The sequence below is a fragment of the Leopardus geoffroyi genome, chromosome C1 (assembly GCF_018350155.1).
Source record: "Leopardus geoffroyi isolate Oge1 chromosome C1, O.geoffroyi_Oge1_pat1.0, whole genome shotgun sequence".
Taxonomy (NCBI): domain Eukaryota; kingdom Metazoa; phylum Chordata; class Mammalia; order Carnivora; family Felidae; genus Leopardus; species Leopardus geoffroyi.
The window spans coordinates 83,389,820-83,415,012 of NC_059328.1; the positions used below are offsets into that span (position 1 = coordinate 83,389,820).

General features: G+C 35.2%; 1 protein-coding gene across 1 annotated transcript in view; it reads right to left on the reverse strand.

Annotated features, from left to right (window-relative positions):
- DPYD (dihydropyrimidine dehydrogenase) overlaps positions 1-25,193 on the reverse strand; it is an 852,446-nt gene that overhangs the window by 769,428 nt on the left and 57,825 nt on the right. The gene's annotated exons all lie outside the window — the stretch shown is intronic.

Genomic DNA, 25,193 nt, shown 5'->3' on the forward strand with positions numbered 1-25,193 from the left:
TTGGATAGACCACAGGAACATTAACTGCAAACTAAAACAATATTTTCACAGAAATAATTTCTATTTACCTTTAAGCTGTCTTCCATTTGACCTAGGAACAAAACAATCTCACACAATCCAGTACATTCACTAAATCCAATCTTGTGTCGGGTCTCAGCCAAGGTTTTATATCTTCTAGAAAACATCTGATTATTCTTCCACCTCCAGTACCTTGAACCTACATCTGATGTAGCCCACCCTCTCGCCTTTCTACTTTCCCTTCTTCTCTCTCCCTTTCTTCATCTAATCAAATAATCTGTATTGAGGTCTTATTAATTCTCTGTCACAACTGTAAGCTTTTGGAATAAAACTAAATGGAAAAAAATCTTTTCTCCATGGAACTTTCACTGTAGTCAAGGGAGGAGGACAAAACAACTTACAAATAATAAATTATATGACACTAAAATAGTTACATTTTATCAACATTGCTTGTTTACTTAGCGCTCTTCCCAACCAATATATGAATTCCTCTACTTAGTATGTTCCTATCATTTTATTAGGTGCTTCAAAATTTTTAATGAATCTAGAATCTGCCTTTCCCATTAATTGCTGCATGCTTTTCCCAGATTAGCCTATTCCCATATTCCAAGGCTTTATACAATTTAAGTTTAGACTAATGCCACCTTAATGCTTTACTAGGACCCTAAACAGAAGTTTCTTCTGAACAGATCTAGATTACTGTGTTATGTTCATTAGTTATTTCCCTTTTATTCCAATTTGGGAATTTACTTTATTGATTGCTCTCCAGAAACTTAGTATTATAAATAATTATATGTAACGCTGTAACTTAATGTTATATTGGATTGCTCATCAGGTTATAGATTTTTAGAACTGTTAGTTGCTACATATAAAACAGGAATTAACTGCTTCTTGGACAGCACATATTGATGTACTTCATTAATTTTAAAAGCTGTATAATATTCTATTACATACATATGCAATTATATATTTAATCATCCTTCTTTTTAGGACTTTTAGTACTTCCCAGCTCACTGTCATTATAGACCTTTCTTCATTGAAGCTCCTAATATCTACCTTCAGATGTGCGTATCTGAATGTTTCTATAGGTTAGCTTCCTCAAAGTGGAAATGCTAGTTCAAACAATGAATGCTCACAAATTACCTTTGAGGGAGGGTTTGTCAACTCATACTCCCTAAAACAGTGTAACTGCTGTTTGTTTCCCTTCCTTCTTTACAGGTCCTATTTAGATATGAATGTGTATATTTAATTTTCTCATATTCTGATGATCGTATAGCAATTCCTTGTGAAAGGAAAGGAAAATTGTCCCTAAATCTGTAGCCTAGCTCATATCTCTCTACTAGATGTCCTCAAAACATACCACATCACGTTTCATCCTAATTACTAACAACGTTATTATACATTTCAGTTTTTTACTATCATTCTTGCTTTTTAAAATCATAACCTCTTGAGTTAAATAAATCAAGATGAAAAAATATTAATTATAAACTGGATGGGTCTTTAAGTACAAAGTGTTCTCATTTTATGTATTTTTAATAGTTTTTTTATTATACTTTTACCTAATAAATGCTCAAGAAAATGGTTGGTACTTTTATCCAAATGATATTTTTCCTGTTGTTATGTTATCATTTTCTCATTAGGCTGCACTGTAGTGAGAATCCCTATAGAATAAATTCTTTTTTGGGGCGCCTGGGTGGCGCAGTCGGTTAGGCGTCCGACTTCAGCCAGGTCACGATCTCGCGGTCCGTGAGTTCGAGCCCCGCATCAGGCTCTGGGCGGATGGCTCAGAGCCTGGAGCCTGTTTCCGATTCTGTGTCTCCCTCTCTCTCTGCCCCTCCCCCGTTCATGCTCTGTCTCTTTCTGTCCAAAAATGAATAAACGTTGAAAAAAAAATTAAAAAAAAAAAAAAGAATAAATTCTTTTTTGAATTGACTATAAAATATTGTATTTAATTGGTGACATACTGAGTTGTTACTTTTTAATGTCCTAAAAACAATCGAAAGTAAAGTATGTCCCCTAATTGTGGGATATCATGTTAGCATATATCACATTTAAACTGTTAGTTATATTCTTTAAATAATACCATCAATCTCTGTTTAAACAGGATTGATCACATTGTATATGCAACCTAGTTAGGGAGGATAAACAATAAAGAGGTAGTTACAATTTTAGGTACTGTAAAAATAATATGGCGAACATAAAATAGAAGGAAGTGAGAGGAGGTGACTGGACAGGGAATTTAGGTCAGATGGTCCCTGAAGAGGTAGCATTTAAGTTAAGATGCTGTATTTTATCATGTGTTGAAACTCAATTTAATCTTTTGCTTTGTATTTTACTTTATTAATTAGCATATTATTGTGGTTATGTTATTTTTATTTGCTTATTTAATATATATTTGTTCATGCATTTATCTTTAAATACAGTTCTGAGTTTGTTTCTGCTTTGTTTCTCCAAAATTTTGTTTCAGTTTAATTATAATAAAGGGTAAAAAATGTTATTATTGATGAGTGCAAATCATTTAAATTTGTGACCATAAATGGTAAATTTGTTTTCCCTCAAGTGTTAAGTGCCTTCTATGTGTTTGCTTTAAAATATCTTCATTATTTTCTAGTGTTTATTGCATTTATTATGCTATATTTTCATCTGTTACCTGCAATCATTTGGTAGGAAAATTTCCTTTATTGTAAAAAAAAAGTATCTTTAATACTTTAATAGCTATACTTAAACTGACATTGTTCAGATTTAAAAGTCAATAATTTAATAGTAGTAAGAATATTAGCACCTATTTTTTATTCTATCCATGAACACTTATATTGTTTTGAATTATTTACTATCATGGCATCACTGTTTCATTTATTTTTAGACATTTCTCCTGATACACATGTGCATAAGATTCTCCAGAAGTATATACCAGGTCATAGGTGCTCCAACAGTACACCATTGGAAAACAATGTCAAATTGTAAATGCCATTTACACTTGTCGAGCAATATTTTACAAGTCCTATAAATCCATATGGTTTCCAACAGTTATATTGTCAGTCTTTTAATTTTAGTCCATATAACGGTGTAAAATTATATCTTGATACATTTTTTTTTTAATGTTTATTTTGGAAGAGAGACAACACGACTGGTGAAGGGGCAGAGAGAAAGGAGGACAGAAAATCCCAAACAGGCTCCACACTGTCAGCGTGGAGCCCCATGCAGGGCTCAAGCTCATGAACTGTAAGATCATGATCTGAGACAAAATCAAGAGTCAGATGCTCAACAGACTGAGCCACCCAGTCACCCCTATCCTGATACATTCTTAATTTGCCTTTTTCTTGGTTATTTATGAGGGAAGAATCTTATGAGTTTGACCATCTTTTTATGCATAAGATCATTCATGTTTCCTTTTCTGTCCATGAACTTCTTGTCTTTTGCCTATTGTTCTGTCGGACTGTCTTTTTCTTACTAATATTAAAGAGTCTTTTGTACGCCACAAATGAAATAATTTGTTGGTTATATTCGTTGCAAATATCTTCTTTCAATTTGTGGTTTAAATTTTCATTCTTTTTATGTCTTGTTGAACAGATGTTCTTAATTTTAATTAGGTTGAATTTATCACACCTTTATTTTACAGTTACTGATTTCATTTATTTAAAATTCTATGAAATTATGGCTAACTATGAAATTTTCCCACTAATTTTGCATAAAAAAAATCATGTCTACTCAATTATAGGAAATGTCTTTCTCCCCCCTGAACTGAGAAGCAGTTTCTTTTACTATATTTTTAGTATACTTCTTTTACTATATTATATTTATGTAATATATACTATTATATAAATTATATAAATCATAATATAAATTATTATTATATAATTATATAAATAATATATATAAATTATATAATATGTAGTATAATATAAATATATTATATACTATATTTAATATAGTTTCTTTTACTATATTTCCTTACTGCTTCTGCATCATTTGTTGTGTTTCACTCTTCCCAGATCTTCATTGTGCATAGATTGGATTTCCCTTCCTAAAACATAATATATATTATTTCAACTACTTTACATGTATTTCTTTGCAGTATATTTTTGGAAATAATGTCAAATTGATCTTTGATATTAGTAAATTTGTTTTTCTATCTGTATTGTCCAGTCCTGTTGTCTAATGCATTCAAAGGAGATTTTTATTTCTATGATTGCATTTTACTTTTCTTTTTAATTTTTAATTTTATTTATTTATTTTTAAATTTACATCCAAATTAGCATAGTACAATGATTTCAGGAGTAGATTCCTTAGTGCGCCTTACCCATTTAGCCCATCCCCCCTCCCACACTGCCTCCTGTAACCTGTTTGTTCTCCATATTTATGAGTCTCTTATTTTTGTACACCTTCCTGTTTTTATATTCTTTTTACTTCCCTTCCCTTATGTTCATCTGTTTTGTCTCATATGAGTGAAGTCCTCATACGAGCGAAGTCATATGATATTTGTCTTTCTCTAATTTCACTTAGCATAATGCCCTCTAGTTCCATCCAGGTAGTTGCAAATGGCAAATTTCATTCTTTTTTATTGCCAGATAATACTCCATTGTCTTTATATGTATAAATATAAATATATATATATATATATATATATATATATACACACCACATCTTCTTTATCCATTCATCCATCGATGGACACTTGGGCTCCTTCTATACTTTGGCTATTGTTGATAGTGCTGCTATAAATGTTGGGGTGCATGTTTCCCTTCAAACCAGCATACCTGTATCCCTTGGATAAATACCTAGTAGTGAAATTTCTGGGACATAGGGTAATTCTATTTTTAGCTTTTTGAGAAACTTCCACACCGTTTTCCACAGTGGCTGCACCAGCTTGCATTCCCACCAACAATACAAAAAGAGATCCTCTTTCTCCGCATCCTCATCAACATCTGTTGTTGCTTAAGTTGTTCACATTAGCCATTCTGACAGGTGTGAAGTGGTATCTCATTGTGGTTTAATTTGTAATTCTCTGATGATGAGTGAAGTTGAGCATTTTTTCATGTGTCAGTTGGCCATCTGGATGTCTTCTTTGGAGAAGTGTCTATTCATGTCTTTTGCCCATTCCTTCACTGAATTATTTTTTTGGGTGCTGAGTTTGATAAGTGCTTTATAGATTTTGGATACTAACCCTTTATCTGATATGTCATTTGAAAATACCTTCTCCCATTCTGTCGGTTGCCTTATACTTTTGCTGATTGTTTCCTTTGCTATGCAGAAGCTTTTTATTTTGATGAGGTCCCAGTAGTTCATTTTTGCTTTTGTTTCCTGCATTTTACTTTCCTGTAAGTACCTTCTCCATTATCCTTCCCCTCTCTCCAACCTCATCTTATTTAGCTCTATTTTATCTCAAAAAAACATCTCAGCCTTTTAAAAAGTCTATATTACTCGTATCTATTTTGGGGGGGGAGTTGAATTGTTGCCTTTATTTTTTTTTAAATATGAAATTTATTGTCAAATTGGTATTTATACAACACCCAGTGCTCATCCCAACGGGTGACCTCCTCAATGCCCATCACCCACCCCCCAATCAACCCTCAGTTTGTTCTGTTTTTAAGAGTCTCTTATGTTTGGGCTCCCTCCCTCTCTAACCTTTTTTTTTTCCTTCCCCTCCCACATGGTCTTCTGTTAAGTTTCTCAGGATCCACATAAGAGTGGAAACATATGGTATCTGTCTTTCTCTGTATGACTTATTTCACTTGGCATAACACTCTCCAGTTCCATCCGTGTTGCTACAAAAGGCCATATTTCATTCTTTCTCATTGCCACGTAGTACTCCATTGTGCATATAAACCACAATTTCTTTATCCATTCATCAGCTGATGAACATTTAGGCTCTTTCCATAATTTGGCTATTGTTGACAGTGCTGCTATAAACATTGGGGTACAAGTGCCCCTATGCATCAGTACTCCTGTATCCCTTGGGTAAATTCCTAGCAATGCTATTGCTGGGTCATAGGGTAGGCCTATTTTTCATTTTTTGAGAAACCTCCACACTGTTTTCCAGAGTGGCTGCACCAGTTTGCATTCCCACCAACAGTGCAAGAGGGTTCCCGTTTCTCCACATCCTCTCCAGCATCTATAGTCTCCTGATTTGTTCATTTTAGCCACTTTGACTGGTGTGAGGTGGTATCCGAGTGTGGTTTTGATTTGTATTTCCCTGATGAGGAGTGACGTTGAGCATCTTTTCATGTGCCTGTTGGCCATCCGGATGTCTTCTTTAGAGAAGTGTCTATTCATGTTTTCTGCCCATTTCTTCACTGGATTATTTGTTTTTCGGGTGTGGAGTTTGGTGAGCTCTTTATAGATTTTGGATACTAGCCCTTTGTCTGATATGTCATTTGCAAATATCTTTTCCCATTCCATTGGTTGCCTTTTAGTTTTGTTGATTGTTTCCTTGGCAGTGTAGAAGCTTTTTATCTTCATGAGGTCTCAATAGTTCATTTTTGCTTTTAATTCCCTTGCCTTTGGGGATGTGTCAAGTAAGAAATTGCTGCGGCTGAGGTCAGAGAGATTTTTCCCTGCTTTCTCCTCTAGGGTTTTGATGGTTTCCTGTCTCACATTCAGGTCCTTTATCCATTTGGAGTTTGTTTTTGTGAATGGTGTAAGAAAGTGGTCTAGTGTCATCCTTCTGCATGTTGCTGTCCAGTTCTCCCAGCACCAAAAGAGACTGTCTTTTATCCATCGGAAATTCTTTCCTGCTTTGTCAAAGATTAGTTGGCCATACTTTTGGGGGTCCAATTCTGGAGTCTCTATTCTATTCCATTGGTCTATGTGTCTGTTTTTGTGCCAATACCATGCTGTCTTAATGATTACAGCTTAGTAGTAGAGGATAAAGTCTGGGATTGAGATGCCTCCTGCTTTGGTCTTCTTCAAAATTACTTTGGCTATTCAAGGTCTTTTGTGATTCCACACAAATTTTAGGATTTCTAGCTTTGAGATGAATGCTGGTGCAATTTTGATTGGGATTGCATTGAATGTGTAGACAGCTTTGGGTAGTATTAACTTTTTAACAATATTTATTCTTCCAATACATGAGCATGGAATGTTTTTCCATTTCTTTATATCTTCTTCAATGTCCTTCCTAAGTTTCTATAGCTTTCAAAATACAGATCTTTTACATCTTTGGTTAGATTTATCCCTAGGTATTTTATGCTTCTTGGTGCAATTGTGAATGGGATCAGTTTCTTTATTTGTCTTTCTGTTGTTTCATTATTAGTGTATAAGAATGCAACTGATTCCTGTATATTAATTTGGTATCCTGCAACTTTGCTGAATTCATGTACCAGTTCTAGCAGACTTTTGATGGAGTCTATTGTGTTTTCCATGTATTATACCATGTCATCTGCAAAAAGTGAAAGCTTAACTTCATCTTTGCCAATTTTGATGCCTTTGATTTCCTTTTGTTGTCTGATTGCTGATGCTAGAACTTCCAACACTATGTTAAACAACAGTGGTGAGAGTGGACATCCCTGTCGTGTTCCTGATCTCAGGGGGAAAGCTCTCATTTTTCCCCATTGAGGATGATATTAGCTGTGGGCTTTTCACAAATGGCTTTTATGATGTTTAAGTATGTTCCTTCTATCCCGACTTCCTTGAGGGTTTTTATTAAGAAAGGATGCTGAATTTTGTCAAATGCTTTTTCTGCATCGATTGACAGGATCATATGGTTCTTATCTTTCCTTTTATTAATGTGATGTATCACATGGATTGATTTGCAAATGCTGAACCAGCCCTTCAGCCCAGGAATGAATCCCACTTGATCATGGTGAATAATTCTTTTTATATGCTGTTGAATTCGATTTGCTAGTATCTTATTGAGAATTTCTGCATCCATATTCTTCAGGAATATTGGCCTGCAGTTCTCTTTTTTTGCTGGGTCTCTGTCTGGTTTGGGAATCAAAGCAATACTGGCTTCATAGAATGAGTCTGGAAGTTTTCCTTCCCTTTCTATTTTTTGGAATAGCTTGAGAGGGATAGGTATTATCTCTGTTTTAAATATCTGGTAGAATTCTCCTGCGAAGCCATCTGGTCCTGGATTCTTATTTGTTGGGAGATTTTTGATGACTGATTCAATTTCTTTGCTGGTTATGGGTCTGTTCAAGTTTTCTATTTCTTCCTGTTTGAGTTTTGGAAGTGTGTGGGTGCTTAGGAATTCGTCCATTTCTTCCAGGTTGTCCAGTTTGTTGGCATATAATTTTTCGTAGTATTCCCTGATAATTGCTTGTATTTCTGAGGGATTGGTTGTATTAATTCCATTTTCATTCATGATTTTATCTATTTGGGTCCTCTCCCTTTTCTTTTTGAGAAGCCTGGTTAGAGGTTTATCAATTTTGTTTATTTTTTCAAAAAACCAACTCTTGGTTTCATTGATCTGCTCTACTTTTTTTTTTTTTTTGAGATACTATATTGTTTATTTCTGCTCTGATCTTTATTATTTCTCTTCTTCTGCTGGGTTTAGACTGTCTTTGCTGTTCTGCTTCTATTTCCTTTGGGTGTGCTGTTAGATTTTGTATTTGGGATTTTTCTTGTTTCTTTGGATAGCCCTGGATTGCAATGTATTTTCCTCTCAGGACTGCCTTTGCTGTATCCCAAAGCATTTGGATTGTTATATTTTAATTTTCATTTGTTTCCATATATTTTTTAATTTCTTCTCTAATTGCCTGGTTGACACATTCATTGTTTAGTAGGGTGTTCTTTAATCTCCATGCTTTTGGAGGTTTTCCAGACTTTTTCCTATGGTTGATTTCAAACTTCATAGCATTGTGGTCTGAAAGTGTGCATGGTATGATCTCAATTCTTTTATACTTATTAAGGGCTGTTTTGTGACCTAGTGTGTGATCTATCTTGGAGAATGTTCCATGTGCACTCAAGAATAAAGTATATTCTTTTGCTTTGGGATGCAGAGTTCTAAATATAATTGTCAAGTCCATCTGATCCAGTTTATCATTTAGGGATCTTGTTTCTTTATTGATCCTGTGTCTAGATGATCTATCCATTGTTGTAAGTGGAGTATTAAAGTCCCCTGCAATTACCACATTCTTATCAATAAGGTTGCTTATGTTTGTGATAATTGCTTTATACATTCGGGGGCTCCCATATTCGATGCATAGACATTTATAATTGTTAGCTCTTCCTGATTGATGGACCCTCTAATTATTATATAATGCTCTTCTTCATCTCTTGTTACAGCCTTTAATTTAAAGTCTAGTTTGTCTGATATAAGTCTGGCTACCCCAGCTTTCTTTTGACTTCCAGTAGCATGATACATAATTCTCCATCCCCTCACTTTCAATCTCAAGGTGTCCTCAGGTCTAAAATGAGTCTCTTGTAGACAGCAAATAGATGGGTCTTGTTGTTTTTTTTTTTTTTTTTAATCCATTCTGATACCCTATGTCTTTTGGTTGGAGCAGTTAGTCCATTTACATTCAGTGTTATTATGGAAATATATGGGGATAGAGTCATTGTGATGTTTGTAGGTTTCATGCTTGTTGATGTCTCTGGTACTTTGTGGTCCTTGCAACATTTCACTCACAGAATCCCCCTTAGGATCTCTTGTAGGGCTGGTTTAGTGGTGACGAATTCCTTCAGTTTTTGTTTGTTTGGGAAGACCTTTATGTTTCCTTCTATTCTGAATGACAGACTTGCTAGATAAAGAATTCTCGGCTGTGTATTTTTTCTGTTCATCACATTGAAGATTTCCTGCCATTCGTTTCTGGCCTGCCAAGTTTCAGTAGATAGGTCTGTCACTAGTCTTATTGGTCTCCCTCTATATGATAGAGCATGTTTATCCCTAACTGCTTTCAGAATTCTCTCTTTATCCTTGTATTTTGCCAGTTTCACTATGATATGCCATGCAGAAGATCAATTCAAGTTACGTCTGAAGGGAGTTTTCTGCCTCTTGGATTTCAATGCCTTTTTCCTTCCCCAGATCAGGGAATTTCTCAGCTATGATTTGTTCAAGTACACCTTCAGCCCCTTTCTCTCTCTCTTCCTCTTCTGGAATTCCTATTATACGGATATTGTTCTGTTTGATTGCATCACTTAGTTCTCTAATTCTCCCCTCATACTCCTGGATTTTTTTTATCTCTTTTTCTCAGCTTCATCTTTTTCCATAATTTTATCTTCTAATTCACCTATTCTCTCCTCTGCCTCTTCAATCTGAGCTGTGGTCACCTCCATTTTATTGTGCACCTCATTTATAGCATTTTTTAGCTCCTCATGACTATTTCTTAGTCCCTTGATCTCTGTAGCAATAGATTCTCTGCTGCCCTCTATACTTTTTTCAAGCCCAGCAATTAGTTTTATGACTATTATTCTAAATTCTTGTTCCGTTATATTGCTTAAATCATTTTTGATCAATTCGTTAGCTGTCGCTACTTCCTGGAGTTTCTTTTGAGGAGAATTCAGTTTCGTCATTTTGGATAACACCTGGGGTGGTGCAGAACTGCAGGGCACTTCCCCTGCGCTGCCTGGAGTAACTTGTGTTGGTGGGTGGGGCCATAGTCAGACTTGATGTTTGTCCCCACCTCACCACTGGGGCCACAGTCAGACTTGTGTGTACCTTATCTTCCCCTCTTCCAGGGGCAGGACTCACTGTGGAGTGGTGTGGCCCCTGTCTGGGCTGCTTGCATACTGCCAGGCTTGTGGTGCTGCTTTGACAGGCTCTGGTGTACTCCCCGGGGTGGATCCGCAAAGTGCACAGGGGTGGGAGGGGCAGGCTTAGCTAGCTTTGCCATCGGTGGTCCCCTGCGGGAGGGGCCCTACAGAACTGGGAGGGAGGCAGACCCGTTGGAGGGATAGATCCACAAAAGCACAGCGTTGGGTGTTTGCGCAGTGCAAGCAAGTTCAGTGACGGGAACTGGTTCCCTTTGGGATTTTGGCTGTGGGATGGGAGAGGGAGATGGCGCTGGCCAGCGCCTTTGTTCGCCGCGGAGCTGAGCTCTGTCTTCCAGGGCTCAACACCTCTCCCTCCCAGTGTCCTCTCACCCTCCCGCTCTCTGAGCAGAGCTGCTGACTTTTTATATCCTGATGTTAAGTCCCTTTGGCTGTCAGAACTCACACAGTCTGGCCCCTCTGCTTTTGCAAGCCAGACTCAGGGGCTCTGCCTTGCAGGGTAGGCTGCCCCTTCCCCCCCTCCCGCCAGTCCGTGTATCCAGCACTACCTCTCCGCCCTTCCTACCCTCTTCCATGGGCCTCTTGTCTCCGCTTGGCTCCAGAGAGTCCGTTCTGCTAGTCTTCTGGTGGTTTTCTGGGTTATTTAGGCAGATGTGGGTGGAATCTAAGTGATCAGCAGGACGTGGTGAGCCCAGCATCCTCCTACGCTGCCATCTTTTCCACCTATTCTTATCTATTTTTGAAGTACTTTCTTTTACATTGTAGTTTTTGTTTGAAAAGACCAAACATTTTCTTTTCTATCATTAAATATTTTTAGAGTAGTGCTTTCTTTCCAATGATCCATATAGTATGATTGTTGGGGGGGGGGGGCTATAATTTTGTTATCTGTCTCTTGGTTTAAATGTCTTAGATTCAATATACTTTTACAAAAAATAATCTACTCATGCCCAATTTTGTTAACTGACTTTAAGTCTGTTGTTTCAGTTGTGAAATTCAGGTCTTGAATGGTTTGTCATTTGTGTTACTGTTGTGCATTGATGTCAGTGGTTATAAAATAATATACTCCATGTTTAATGGAACATACATAAACATTTTTATTTATTTTGTGTATAATTTTGTTCATATATTAGTTTATAATATAGATATGTGGGTTTTTTTGTTTGTTTGAGAAAAGTTCTTACTGTCTTATGTCCCACATTAGGTTTATTTTTGTTGTTGTTTATGTTGTTTTCTTTCACAGTTTTGACTGAACTTACTTGTACATCTCCTTATACTTATTTTCTAGCGGTAAATAAGATATTTTAAAGTGTGACTCATTAAATATCTAGAATTTCTACTATCTCCCATAGTTATGAAAATCTAAGGCTATGTCATTTAATCTACCAGAGAAAAACTGGGGGGAAAAAGGTTAAATCATCACGAACACTAGTATTAATAGTGGAACAGGGGCACCTGGATGGTTCAGTCTGTTGAACACCCAACTTAAGCTCAGGTCATGATCTCATGGCTCATGAGTTTGAGCCCCACATCAGGCTCAGTGCTGACAGCTCAGAGCCTGGAGCCTAGTTTGGATTTTGTGTCTCCCTCTTTCTCTACCCCTCCCCTGCTCAAGCTCTGTCTCTCTCTCTCTCTCTCTCTCTCTCTCTCTCTCTCAAAATAAATAAACATCAAAAAAATTTTTAAATAATGGAACATATTTTTGTCATTTATATCTTTGTTAGTGTTTACCAATGAGTAGATACACATAAAAGAAAAGGGAACAAAAGAGACAGAAAGGGAAGGAACTCACATTAGTCCCTGATGTTAAAAAGGTTATGAATAGTATTACTAGACAGCACAACACTGTCATAAACAGTATTTGCTTTTAACATTTTGCTTGTTTGTTTTAGAAAGTACTGCTTAGAGTCATGTGGGTAATAGTAAGCAGATATAAAGCTGAATAATAAAACAAAGATAAAAATTTTACTCAATATTTTCAAAGACAAATAAATTATTCAAAAGGGGGAATAAGAGGTACCTGGGTGGTTCAGTAAGTTAAGCATCTGAATCTTGATTTCAGTGCAGGTCATGATCTCACAGTTTGTGAGTTTGAGCCCCACATAGGGCTGTGAGCTGACAGCATGGAGCCTGCTTAGGATTCTCTCTCACCCTTTCTCTCTGCCCCTCCCCCATTCGTGCTGGCACACGCTGTCTCCCCACCCACCTCAAAATTAAATAACTAAAACTTTAAAAAGGGGGAGAATTATTAAAATTGCTAGTAAAAAATGGACGTAATAGAAAAAAAGTAAAAATTAGAAAAATAGAAATAAAATCAAACATTAGATGTAGACCATTGTAAATTCATAGAACTATAACATGGCATATTATGTTGAACCAAAATAAAGAATGATTGTTACATAATATTTGTCAAATATATTCTGCATTTGCGATTAAAGATTTTATGTATATATTCATTAAGCATATATTATGACTAACATCAAAATTGTTTTGAGAGTAGTGTAGATTTGATAATTGAAACTAGACAGTGATGTCTATTTTTCTTTTCCAAAGGCCTGCATGTTTAGGTAGTTTAATTTTTTTTAACCAAAGTTTATTTTGGTAAGCATACTCATTTTAACCATTAGATTAATCATTGGTTACAGAAATACAGTTTGAGTTTCAAATGTCTCAACTGCAAGACTTCCCTTATAAAGCTCTTACTACAGCTAATTTGGGAGGAGGGGCTTATGAAATGGCAAAACAAAAGTACCATCTTTATGCTATCTATAAACAGAAGAAAATAAGCAATTTATTCATGAAATTCACATTTTAATAAGCTCCGTTTGTAAAATACTATCTTAAGAATTACAATGCTATCAAGTTTCCATAATCACTTAATAGCCATAAAGCAAAAAAAAAAAAAAAAAAAAAAAAAAAAAGGTAAAAATTCACAATTCTTCTTGAAAACAGAAAGTATTTGCGGTATTTCTAGATTGTTTTAGTAGATTAAACAACAAAAATACCGTAATTACACTATCGACCGACATGTTCAATAATATAGAAGTAATTTACTTATAAGATTTACATTAAAAAATTTTTTTTACATTTATTTATTTCTGAGAGACAGAGAGAGGCAGAGCACGAGCACAGGAGGAGCAGAGAGAGAGGGAGACACAGAATCTGAAGCAGGCTCCAGCTCTGAACTGTCAGCACAGAGCCTGATGTGGGGCTCGAACCCACGAGAACTGTGAGATCATGACCTGAGCTGAAGTTGAATGCTTAACCGACTGAGCCACCCAGGTGCCCCTATAAGATTCACATTTAAATAATATACAGGTATGAAACATTTTCCTATAGATTGTAATCCTACCAAACTTTCATTTCAGCCATTGTATAATATCTTAATAGTAAAAGGAATAAAAGGAAAAAAAATCAAAATTCTTTTAGTAAAGAGTAAAGAAGCATCTTGCTATGGTTCTGGATCTTTAAAAGCAAACTCGTTGGAAAGTGGTATCAACTAGGAAATTGGCTTATTTCTATTTTTAGGCTGTGTGATCAGAACAAAACCCAGTAATTGGTATTGCAACCTTTCAGGGGAGGATGCACTGGGTGAGGGAAGTCCTTCAGGGGAGTGGATTCTTCAGGAGGTTCATCTTTACTTTACAGAACGGGGGGAAGTCAAAGGTTCCTCCGCTTAGTACATATACCTGGGGATGCCTCTCTAACATCTGACTTCCAACAAAATGACAGGATAGACTCAAAGCACCAGAATCTGGACCAGCAACTCTACATTAGGTGGGAGAGTGGAGTCAAAAAATGTCTGAGGTATCTGCCAGCATAAGGAACACCAAGTCAAGCTCATCTCATGTTTGTGGAAACATGCTGTGTGAGGAGGAAGCTGGACTGATGGAAGAACCCTGTTCATGTAGCTCTAACCTGAGGGTGGGTGGTATCTGCTCCATACTGGACATAAGACTGCATCTGCACATCATACCTTAATGTTCCTCTTTCCCCAGAGATTTGTTCCTCCAGAGCAATCCGGTAGTCTCTTGTGTCTCAGCTAAATGACCTCCTTGGAACATCTAAAATGTCAGCATAGATCAGGCATACAATTTTATGTGCCCATCTCTTCACATACCTGGCTGATCTTTCCAGCTATATTGGAAAGATCCTCCTCTATTTCTTTTCATGGAGTAAATTCACTTTAAACTGCATGTTTTGTGAAATGTATTTTTTTGATTCAGTTCTGAAAGGATCTGAAGTTTCCACTAGAACTTTCCCCCCTCCCTTCCTGTGTGCATGAATGTGTTTTCTAACTGCAATGAAATTTTGTCAGTTTGGAGACTTTTGATATGATCTTTAAGTATGTAAGTTCTTTCACCATCAGTTAATTTAGTAAGCACTCAGGGGTTATTTTTCATTAAGAGTTTTTAAATGAGTAACTCAGCTGCATCAATTAATTTCTTCAAAATGACTTTTGATTCATCTTCTAAGAAGTCTCCATTTCCAATGCATTCTTTATATACAACTCCAAGTTCCCACTATTCGTGTGATCTTCTCCAAGAGCAACAGCTAAGTCTCTCATCATTAGCTTGTTTTCACCTAGAAGCTTGATCTTTCCTTAACTTTTAGAATTTGTTTCATACACACTTTAGAGTTTTCTAACATTTTTATCCAGTTTAATAAGTTTTCTCTCTTTTCCTTTTCCTTTTCCATTCTCTGGCTTCTTGTGAAAGCAACCTTGTCTTTCCCTAAAGATCAGAACTTACACAATGCATTGTTGAGTGCTATCTGAAGTTGTTCTTCATTCTTCTGATATATTCTGAAGGCTGTTTTAGTTGAAGCTCCATGAAATTGGTTGTGTTTTGATGTATTTTCTAAAGATTGAAACTTTTTTAAAGACTCAGCAACCAGTTTAACTTACTTTAAACATTTAGATTTTTCTTCTTTTGGTCTGTCTCTAAAAAGCTCTATTACAAGCCCAATGAAAAAGTTAGATCTCTCCAGCTTTTTAAAAAATTTTTTTTAACATTTATTTATTTTTTGAGACATAGAGACAGAGTGTGAGCAGAGGATGGGCAGAGAGAGAGGGAGTCAGATTCTGAAGAAAGCTCCAGGCTCTGAGCTGTCAGCACAGAGCCCAACATGGGGCTCGAAATCATGAACCGCGAGATCATGAGCTGAGCAAAAGCTGGACACTTAACTGACTAAGCCACCCAGGTGCCCCTCTCCAGCTCTTTCTTAAAGATTTCTAATTTGCACTTTTCTAATAGTTTGTTCTTGAATCTTGTTTCTCTTAAATTTGGTTTGAGTCTTCCAGGTGCTTTTTGAATCAGATTAATTTTCTCATAAGTTTGTTGTCTTCTATAATGCCTGCCCAGAACCAAACACGGTAAAAAAAAGTCTTTCATCTTTAGTATTTCTCATATATTATCCTTTTTCAACTTTTTTTTTGGGGGGGGGGTAGGGGACAGGCATAAGATAGATTTGTTTCCATGTCTTCATGTGTACTGGTTTATTATACTGTTTTTTTTTAAAGAGTTTCATAAAGCAAAACAATACTGGAAAATGGAAGAAAACTCTAATTATGCTGATTACTCAATGTTAGACAAGTCCCTTCACTACTGTACATTATCTGATAATCTCTTATTATATGATGATATCCTTCATGTCTACCATCTAATAAAATTGTATTATGAAGATAACTGAAGATGTGTAAACCATTCTAAAAGAAAAATGTTAAATAAATTATGGCTATTTACACAGTTTAGAACATTTACTAAATACTTTTATTCAGATAATACTCTAATCTAGACTTTAGGCCAGGCGTAGTGTAATACATATCAAAAGAGGATAAGATAAGAATCAGCCTTGAGGTAGTACTCAACAACTTCATTAAGGTTGTTGCTCATCATATATGCCCACTCTTGGCAACAGAATATTAATTACTTTCAGATTGATTCACCTAGTTAAGAAACTTAGGTATGACAACACCCAAGAAGTTCACTGACTCAAGATTTTTTAAGACTGTACATAACAGCATGCAAGTTCCTGAAGAGTTGATTTAAGTATAAATCAATCATTAATTAAATCAGCAGATGGAGATCGACCACCTACTATACTATAGATCAACCTCTGGGTTATGCACCAAGAATTTATTCACAGAGAAATTTTTAGTCTAGTGAGGGAGACCTGTCAATGGAGGACTATAATACAAGAGAAATAACCTGACAGACAGATGCCCAAGTGCTAGGGAGCACTTCTAGGGAATCATTAACTCAGAATGAGATTAATGAATTTAAGGGAGACTTGTGTCTAAAAATGATATACAGATACAAAGACTGCACTGTGGAGTTTGGGTACTGATAGTCAATTGGTTATGACTAATAAATTGGTGAAGTATTACTGAAAAAAATATATCTAACTCATTCTTGCTAGAATAGGTTTCAATGTACCACTTTATTACTTTATAATGAGGAAAATAACACTTTTATGTACCAGAGTACTTTAATTCCTATGAACATCATTTTCTGCCTATGTTTGAGCTACATGGGATATCAAATAATCGTCAGACATATGTTCTTGATTTAACGTGAGAAATCACCAAAACTGGGAAAGGAAATCTACTGAAAGCCAAACCATAATCAGATGGTTACTATGTAAGCATCAGATCAGTTGAATATGGGTGGAATGAATAGAAAGTCAGTATTATATACAAAGCAATTTCACAATAAAGGTAATCTTTTTAAAAATTCATATGTTCACTGCTCACTGGCTACAACTCCATTTTTATAAGTTGGATATTATTAATAAAATAATACTTATTTTTATAATAAATTACACATATTATACTGTATGTTCCATTTTAAAGATGGGGAAGGTAAGGTTGAGAAAATTACTAGTTCTGTGATATTAGGAAGATTTTTTCAACTCTCTGAGGTCTATTTTCCAAATCTATAACATGAAAATGATACTAATATTTACTAATATTAATAATACTAGTATATAATGACATTGTTAACAAATGTGACACCCTATTATTATAAGGGAAAAAAAAGAAAATTGAAACAGATTTGAAGAATTAGTGGTATTTTTTTGTTTTTTATTTTGAGGGGTTTTTTTGTTTTGTTTTTGAGAGAGAGCGTGTGCACAAGCAGATGAGAGGCAGAGAGAGAGAGAGAGAGGGAAAACCTTAAGTAGTCTCCACACCCAGGCATGGAGCCCCATGAGGGGCTCAATCTCATGACCCTGAGATCATGACCTGAGCCGCAATCAACAGTTGAACACTTAACTAACTGAGCCACCCAGTCACCCCAAGAATTAGTTTTTAATGTGGGGAATTTTAAGATTTTAAGAATTTAGGTAATAAAAGTATAATCCCTAAAAGTGGTCCTTGGGTATTTCTCAAAAGTGGCCTAGTTTTTATTTAATCTTTACATTCCTTTGTTTTCTTCAGTTATCATATAACTACACTTCTTCACTCATTCAAAGATACAAATTTTAACAACTCAATTTCTAGATTATAGTCCTGGTTCACCTAAATTAAGCATAAACATACACATACACACACATATAGACATAAAACTCTTATTTATTGTGCTTTATAATTAAAGCTTTCATATTTATTTTTCAGAGTATAACTCCTTTACCTACTGCAGAAATTACAAAAATAGGCATGGTCTGGTTTGGTATTTGCAGAGTTCTTGCAATTAGGGCTGAATATCTAGTTTTGATGTAGGGTCAGAAACTTTCTGTAAAATAGTGTAAATATATGGATATCTGAAGGGATCTGAAGGGAGGTCCAAATGGCCCTGCATATTTAAATTATAATTACTCTTCTTTAAATTTCCATGATGGTATATATCTTTCAAGTGTTTTACCTTTATGCGACCTTGGCCTTATATGTATATGTAATATATCTTATATGTAATAGGTACATTTATGTGATTTAATACATCATATTTTAGGTGAAGGGATTAATGAGTGAGGTGATAAATTACACTAACTTAAAAATAAGGAGGATCCTAACCAGTCCTCAACATAATCAATACTTTCCACTATATATACATGAAAAAAAAAAACTGGTAAGCTAGACTTCACTAAAATTAAAGACTTTTGGTCTGTGAAAGAGAATATTAAGAGAATGAGAAGGGAAGACACACACAGGGAGAAAATATCTGTAAAAGATATACCTGATAAACAGCTATTATCCAAAATATACAAGGAATTCTTAAAATTCAACAAATAAGTAATCACCTGATTAAAAAATGGCCCAAAAACTTTGACAGATACCTCACCAAACAAATATATAAGTGAAAAATAAGCATATGAAAAGATGCTCCATACCATATGTCATTGGGGAAATGGAAATTAAAACAAAATACCACAACACACCTATATTTAGAATGGACAAAATCGAATAGAATACTAACAAAATAGAATACTAAAACATCAAATGCTGCTAAGGATGTGGAGCACTAGGAACGTTCATTCATTGCTGGTGGGAATGCAAAATGGTACAACCACTTTGGGAAACAGTTTGGCAATTTCTTAAAAAAACTAAACATGCTCTTACCATTTGATTGGGCAATCACTTTGATACCTCTGGTATTTACCCAAAGGAGTTGAAAACTTATGTCCACACAAAACTACACATAGATGTTTATAGGAGCTTTACTCATAGCTATCAAAACTTAAAAGGAACCAAGATGTCCTTTAGTAGATAAATGGATAAAGAAACTACGATACATCCAGACAATGAAATCATATTTAGCATTAAAAAGAAATGACCTATCGAGCCAAGAAAAGCCACGGAGGAAACTTAAATGAATATTACTAAGTGAAAGAAGCCAAAATCAAGACTATATGCTACATTCTGGAAAACACAAAACCATGGACACCATAAAAAAAAAAAAAAATCTGTGGTTGTCAGTGGTTTAGGGAAGAGGAAGGATGAACAGGTAGAGCACAGAAAATTTCAAAGGCAATGAAACCATTCTGAATGATATCATAATGGTGGATATTGTCATATATTTGTCCAAACCAACAGAATATGCAATACCAAGAGTAAACCATAATGTAAACTACAGAGTTTGGGTGATAATATCAATATAGTTCACCCATTTTTAATTAATGTACCATTCTGGTGGGAGATGATGATGATTGGAGAGGCTCTGCATGTTTGGGGAACAGGATGTATATGGGAAAGCTCTGTGCCTTCCTCCCAATTTTGCTGTGAACCTAAAACTGCTTTAAAAAAAATAATGTCTTAATTACAAAAAATCAAAGGGGTCAGAAAGAGTAAGTCGCTGGGGAAACAACAGAAGTTGGAGTAAGAAGGATAGCAGGAGGTTATGTAAGAAACTGCAGGCTGTGTAAGGAATGAATTGTATTCAGAGTGAGACGGGAGGACATCCTCTGTTTTATGCTTCAAAATAATAATAATGCTTTTTTTTTAATATCTGAGGACAAGGGGAGAAGCAAAAAGATCAGACAGGAGAATACTTAAGTTCAATACTGCCCTTAGATCTGTGCAAGAGAGGGTCAATTTGGAGAACCCTCATATCTCAAATATATATACACACATGATATACTTATTGAAAAACAAATACCTGCTTCTGTCATTCTGAAATTGGTAGTTAGAGCTGACACAGTTCTAAACTCTATCATAACTCAAGACATCATTCTCATAGACAACCATTAAGGTTACCAAGAATACTTCTCTATATCTTCCATCTTATGTCCTTGAAAAAAAAAAAAAAAGAGAGAAAAACATGAAAAACTGTGGGCTATTCCACTTCTGACAAATGGAGATGAAAGCTATTTTTGAATGAAGAGAAGACCTGAGTTTCATGATCGAGCTCCACGTTGGGTTATGCGCTGTCAGTGCTGTGGGCACTGTCTGTGCTTGGGATTCTCTCTCTCCCTCTCTCTTTGTCCCTCCCCCACTTGCATGCACAACCAAACAATATAGCAATCTTGATGATCACAACATAATCTGTGATTCTGCTGAAATAAAGGCAAGAAAACATAAATTTTATAATATAAATATATATATTAATTTATAAACTGTTTATAAACATGTTTATTACTTATCCAGGTACCACCAGCCCACCAACAAAACAATCCAAAAGCCACACTTTTCAACTTTGTCATTACGAATATGTATTTGTTAAAGGTGAGTGGTAGAATATACTTTATTTTTGTTTTGCTTTATAGATTATAAATATTTAGACATGATATCTGGGCCTCTATTTGTACTCTTGCCTGAGCCAGACAAATATCTACACAAGGGTAGTAGTCAGTATGACCAGGTATGGTTGTACAGGTTGTGCATATAACTCTAAGAGAAACCACTCATACAGATCATAATATAAAACCTCTCAGAGAGTTTATTATATAAATGAAGATCCCTTAAAGTGGAGAAGGTGCAAGGTTGTCTTATTCTGTATATATTTTGAAGGTACAGCTAATTTATTAACTGACTGGATACAATATATAAGAGAAAGTGAGAAAGCAAGGATCCAGTGCTTTTGGCCAAAAGAGTTAAATGGATAACGCTGCCATTTACGCAGACTCATCTGCCTAAAAAAAAAATTTGTAAAAGTTTAGGTAACCTTAGAAAATAACTGCTGATGCTTTTCTGGTCCTTTTTTTTTTTTTTTTTTTTTTTTAACGTTTATTTCTTTATTTTGAGGGAGAGAGAGAGAGAGAGAGAGAGAGGGCATGAGCATGAATGGGGTAGGGGCAGAGGGAGAGAGAAAATCCCAAGCCGTCTCTGCACTGTCAGCCCAATGAGGGGTTCAATCCCACCAACCCTGAGATCATGACCTGAGCAGAAATCAAGAGTTAACCAGCTGAGCCACCCACGCACCCCTGCTGATGCTTTTCAGTGTATTTTCTCCTAAGGATAATGACAGAACAAGAGTATCTACCACAGAAATAGTTACTTCACCAATATGATAAGATGAATGTCAAGTGTTTTGAGTTTCTTGGAAAAAGGCTTTCTATAAACACAAACTAGAATTGCTATCTCCATATTACGCTTATGAACTTTTCAAATGATTTCTTAGCATACACGTTTTGTCTAGGTCCTTTCGTGATACCAACATTGTGTTAGACAGAATGTTAGAGCTAAAGGGCCAGTGAAACATAAATGCAATGCCAGTCTTAGTAGGAAAAACATTTTCCTTCATCAACATTACCATTTTAAGCATTTCAGCACTCTTCAGTACTACCGAATTTTACTGATTTTTACATGTAGCTTTCTAGATGTTGATTCCTATTATTAAAATATCTTTGTTTCTATTTTTAATTAATAACTCAATATTTTTATTTTTCAAGTTATTGCCCTTGTGATGATACAGTAACATTATTGCTTTGAGACGTTTTTCTGCCAGACACATCAAGTTGCATTTAATGTATTCAGATTGCTCAGTTGAAAATAAGTTTCTTTGGAAAAACTTCATTTGAATTTCAGGTAAACCCAGTAAAACTTGCCAGATAATACCTTGGTAATGAACACAGAACACATCAACTAGCAAAACAAAACAAAAAAGTAAATGCAGCAACTGTTCTTGCCTTATTGCAGTGTAGCACAAAAATATTCCAAATGTTTAATTTCTTCTTGTAAAAATATAAATATATTTTTATATATTCCGAATTATGCTAGGGCTTGCAGATGTCCAATTTCATCCACAGATGTTAATATATTTTTTTTACTAGCTGCATGACTTGGACAAGGAATTAACTCTAATCCTCTGCTCCCACATTTTAAAATAGGGATAACTTTGGTACTTACATCATTGAATTACTGTGAAAATTAAATATTGTTTCATTTCTTCTTTCAAGAGGGTGGATAGTATCATGTATTCTTTCATAAGCTGGTCCTTATTATCCTGTCTGTTCTACTGATACCATAATATGCACAGTGTGTTGAACATATGACACTGCTTTATAAATCTGTGAGGCTGTGAACGCCGTTCTGCCTGGTGATGCCTCCTTTTCCCCTTCTCTTTCCCACTCTTTTAAGTCCTGATGCATCTTCAAGATTCAAATTTCCCCTCATCTTCTCAGGAAATCCATTCCATTCTCTCTTGGCAGAGGTGACTGTTCTATAATTATCCAGTTATTTATTTAACAAATATTTATAGGATGTCCACGATTACCCATGTTTTAGAATTCATCTCTCCAAGACTTATCATTAGAATCTTATGTTTATATTTTGATTTTCTACACTCTTCATCTTTTTATCATCAGGTCCATGTCCAGTTTGTTGAATGAATGAAAGGAAGACTGAGATGCCACCATTTCCACGTTTCCATTCATTTCTCTCTTTGGGGGATTAAATATTTGTTCAATTGACTCCTAATATTTCCCACCCAAATGATTAAAACCAGCGTACCTACAATAGCATTCATTACAAGCAAGCAATGTTTCAGTGCCTGAGAAAGTGTACTATGAACTATTTCCTATGAAGGTATAAGATGAATGCATCAAAAATAAATAACGTTGTTTTACAGAAGATATGTAGGAGTGTTCAAAAGAATACTAGCTGTGAAAAAATTGTAAGAAAGGGTAAGATATTTAACATAAAAAAAAAGCTTAGTGCATCTGATAAAACCTAAACATAGCAAGCAGATAACTTGTCCAATGTATATCCAAAAGTTTGAGGACTGGGGTAAGTTCTTTCAGCTTATTTCTGGATCGGGGTGAAGTTACCTTCTTGTCCACTTGCTTTCTTTTTAATACCTGTCTAGAGGCAATTCTGGTGCAGTGCAAAGCACAGAAGGTATGAAATTGTCAATAATCAGGAAAAAAGTACTCTATCACTAAATGTCTAAACAAGAACAATAACAGCAAAAATAGCAACTATAATAACAAAATCAATCAAGAACAAAAATAATAGCCACCAATCTTTGAGTGCTTACTGTGTGCCAGAAACTATGCCAGCTGGGAAAACAATGGGCCAACAAGGCACCCATAGCTGTTGTTTTCCAGACTTGTAAATAATTTTCACAATGTCTGAAGAAACCTCAAACTTCAACATTCTCTCTATTCCCATATCTTCTACTTTTATTGATGTCCCAAACAAGCAGATTCCAAATTAATATTCTAAAGATTACTCATTAATTTTAAAATATTACTTTTATGATGGTAAAATCCTAGTCAAAATCATGAATTTATTGCCCTAAGAAAAAGATTCCAAATCTCTAAAGTGTATTTAATTTTTTAATACTCTGGATCCCATCTTATTTTATAGACAATTCCATCTCCACCTTTCCTTCTAAAACTCTTTCTACTGCTCTCAGACAGGAATCCCTCCTTAAACCTGAATTATCTATTTGCTCTTTGCCTCCCCAAAATACCAAGCATATTCTACATTCAAACCTCTGTTCTCCTTGCTGGACCCATAGGCCCTCTTCCTTTCATTCCGTTTTTATAAATCCTCCTCTATTAAATCAAAATGTAACGAGAGTTTAGGAAATTTATTCTAAATATGTGCAAGAAAACAGCAACACTACCAAACTTTCTTAGGCAGTTCCATGGAGGAAATAATTTGGGCAGATTGCTTGTTGATTGTAGTTTACAAAACGGCTAGCTGTAAAGCCAGAAAGGACCACAGAGAAAAAGAAGGCATGTAGATTAAGACCTAGAGATAAGGACAAAAAGATAGATAGGTAAAGATAGTAGTATAAATTTCAATTCTCAAAAACGTGAGAAATAATTTTTTGACTATTACAAAAGTTTATTTAACAAAAAAGTTTTTTATGAAAATGTATGACTTAAGTTTTATATTACAGCAAAACAGGTGGTATGGAGAAGGGACATGTGGAAGCAGTTGATTTCTTCCGATGAACACACCACCCATTGTTTATACTCATTCCAAGGCTTCTAATGATACTATTTCCTCAAGTTACCACCACTCAAATATTGTTCTGTTGCCCACTAGTTGCCATCTCCCCACATTCATCTATCACCAGATTCATAAAGGGATTGAACTCCCACAATATTCCTTGGACATGTCTGCTACCATTTAATTTCAATGATAATTTCTTGTCCATAAATCTTTTCAACTTGGGAGGATAAGCTTTGCTCATGGTGTCTACTCAGAGAGCTCAAAGATGCCTCCCAATGTGAGAGATAATTTAAAAGAAAATATAATAAACCTAAAAACAAACTGATAAAAACAAGTAAACCAATAGACCATAAGGGCAAAGTCATACCATAAATACTATCTGTATTCCTACTGGAGTCAGAGAGAAAAGAAAATGGAAGGAATCCAAAGTAACCAACTAGACTTATTACGTGTAACATGCAAACAAACTAAAATTACTGTATCTGAGTTCTGTCTTTTACAGAATAAAAAAAAAAAAACAAAACTAAGAGACCCTATAATAAAGACTCCACTTAATCATGAAAGTCACATAGATATATGAACCTGGATTTGTTTACCAAATACTAAAAGTAAAAGTATACAGCATTTGAAAAAATAGAATAAGTAGTATCACTTTAATTAACATTTAATATTTGCAAATTATTACTAA